Source organism: Pleurodeles waltl, chromosome 10 (assembly GCF_031143425.1).
Source record: "Pleurodeles waltl isolate 20211129_DDA chromosome 10, aPleWal1.hap1.20221129, whole genome shotgun sequence".
Lineage (NCBI taxonomy): Eukaryota > Metazoa > Chordata > Amphibia > Caudata > Salamandridae > Pleurodeles > Pleurodeles waltl.
Genome location: NC_090449.1, coordinates 897,786,961 through 897,789,921, shown reverse-complemented (window position 1 = coordinate 897,789,921; position 2,961 = coordinate 897,786,961).

Below are 2,961 nucleotides of genomic sequence, written 5' to 3'. Positions count from 1 at the left end.
AAAGAGGACCGGAGGTAAAAATTGAAGCCGGACTAAAAAAGCTGGAGAATAAAAGCCGCCATCTTTGAAAGAAGACAAGGGGAACCAGATAAATGTGATAGTAAAAGACGGAATAGTGCACGTGAAAAAGAACAAGCGAGGGACAAATGCCGACAAAGTTACATATAGTAAATAGGTGAAAAGAAATATAGTGTGCCCCGTGCAAAGTGGTGAGCATGCATACAGGCAATTATGTTATTCGTTATATTTAGTGAAAAACAGAAACCATAGTGTTGGAGACTGGAAGCGGGGGCATATACCCACACACCAAACAATGGACATGTGTAAAATTACAACTTGATAGTCAGAAACAAGTTGTTGCAAAGCAGAAATAGTAATGTTCAACAATGAAAAAGATTGCAGAGGACATAAATCTCAAACCATATTATCTCCTACGTAATAAGAACAACTGTAGGTACAAAGCCAGCACACCAGAGCCGGTAAGCAAGAGATACGCCTAACAAAGGAAAAATTCACAATAGCAGATTGCGCATGGTAACATTTGTGTTGCAAGAAATCACAGATAATGCGAATGGACCAATACAATAACGAGTAACCTTTAACCATCCTTACATTGTAACAGGTTAGGTGGTATATAACAAAACATGAAGATCTTTGTCAAAATTTAGCCCCTCTCACGGGTAATACAGATGGACTGATACATCAAACGAGTGACATTTAGCAGTAAATATATTATAACAGGTAGTGGTCTATAGGAAGACATGAGGGTCTTTATCAGAATTTAGCCCCTCCTCCACAGAGCGCAGTTTGACTATCCACCTGCTTTCCAGTTGTCTTAGGAAGAGAGTCTTGTTGCCACCCCTTGGACACTTACCCAGGGTGGCAATGCCATGTGTATGTATGTCTAGTTTCTCTTGCAAAGGGTGTGCTGAGTTGTAATGCACAGCAAAAGGATAGTCCTTGTTATTGTTTTTATCGCCCGGATATGTTCTTGCAGTCTTTCTTTGAATGGCCTGATAGTGCTGCCGACATAATTTTTTTTGCATATACATATGATGCAATAAACAATGAACTTGGTATTACAGTTCATAAAGTGCTTAATGGTGTGCGTTTGTATTTGTATTGTGGCAGAAATTCTTTGTTTTATCCAAGACATATTCACAAACATTACAATGACCACATTTATAAAAACCCAGAGGTGGTGAAGGTAACCAGCTAACATTAGTGACCATTGGTAGATAGCTGTGGCACAATTTGTCCCTCAGGGTGCGGCCTCTGCGATGAATCATGTCTGGTCTGTTCTTTAGACCTTTCTTGAGACTCTTATCAGATAGTAGAGTGTGCCAATTTTTCTTGAGAATCTTAAATACTTCTGAACTGGCACATGTGTAGGTGGTTATAAACGCTGGGGCCTTTTTTGGGGGCGTCTGTTTCTGTGTTTTTTTCTGGAAAAGAGATGACCTATCGATCTTTAAGATCCTATCCTGTGTGTTACTTAGCAATTTCTTGGAATAGCCTCTATTTAAAAAACGATGCTCTAGTAAATCCAACTGTTTTGAAAATTCCAGATCTTCCTGGCAGTTACGTCTAACCCTTACCGCTTCCCCAAACGGGATAGCTTTGATTTGGGCATGTGGGTGAGCGCTGCTAGCATGCAAAATGCAGTTAGAGGCTGTAGCCTTCCTGAATAACTTGGAACAAATACGATTGCCTTCAATGTAGAGTGTCACATCCAAAAAGTCGATACTCACAGAGCTGATGCTACTGGTGAAGTGTATGTTATACGAGTTAACATTTAGGTACTGGATGAACCGATCTAAGGACATGTGGCCCCCCGACCAGAAGAGGAGGACATCATCATTGTACCGACCCCAGTACAGGATATGCTGCGTAAGTTCCGGTGGACCCTTTGTCCACAGGTGATGATGTTCAAAGTGTCCCATGTATAGGGTGGCAAATGAGGGTGAAAATTTGCCCCCCATGGCCACCCCCTGTTGTTGTCTGTACCAAGACCCCTCATGTAAAAAAATGTTGTTATCCATAACTAGATTAATAAGATCCATCAACATATTAGAATGTTCAATAAACCTGGCTTCTCTTTTATCCAGGAAATAACGGATGGCGGCCATACCTTCCTTCTTGGGTATGCACGTGTATAGAGAAGTGACATCTAGTGTGGCTAAAAAATGACCTTCCGTCCATTCTTAGTCTACAATAAGACTGAGAAGATGTGTTGTGTCTTTAATATATGACGGAAGGTTGCACACAAAAGGTTGGAAAAAGAGATCGATATACTCGGAAAGTTTTTCCGTGGGTGAGTTAATGCCAGATATAATGGGTCTGCCAGGAGGAAAGGGTGCTGACTTATGAACTTTGGGAAGAATGTAAATACACGGAAACATGGGCGTTGGATTGAAGAGATACTTGCATTCAGAATTTGTTAGGAGACCTCTGTCCTTCCAGAAACTTAGTGTGGTCTCTATGTCTCTGGTGATTTTGCCTATGGGGTTTGTATAAAGCTTACAGTAGGCTTTTTGATCTTGGAGTTGTCTGTCTATTTCTCCAACATAATCTATGCGATTAATAATGACAATATTTCCACCCTTGTCAGCCTCCTTAATTACTATATCTCTGATGTCATCCAGAGAACGCAGAGCATTAAGCTCTAGTGGGCTCAAATTATGTGACCAGGATTTGTGACCAGATGAGTATTGATCTCCAGCTTGTAGAGATCATTGGTAACTAATTTGTGGAACACATCTATTGCGTTGTCAGATGAGAAGATAGGTGTGAATCTGGATCGTGGTCTAAGACCACTAGTGCAGGTGGTAGAGCTACTGAAGCCCAGGTCCGTTAAAATGTCATCGCAGGTGGGTGTGTGTGTGCTGTTGTCATCACCCTCTAAGGAGAGTAGGGTCTGTATGTCCCTTATGTCTTCTATGGAAAAATCACAAGTAGTTG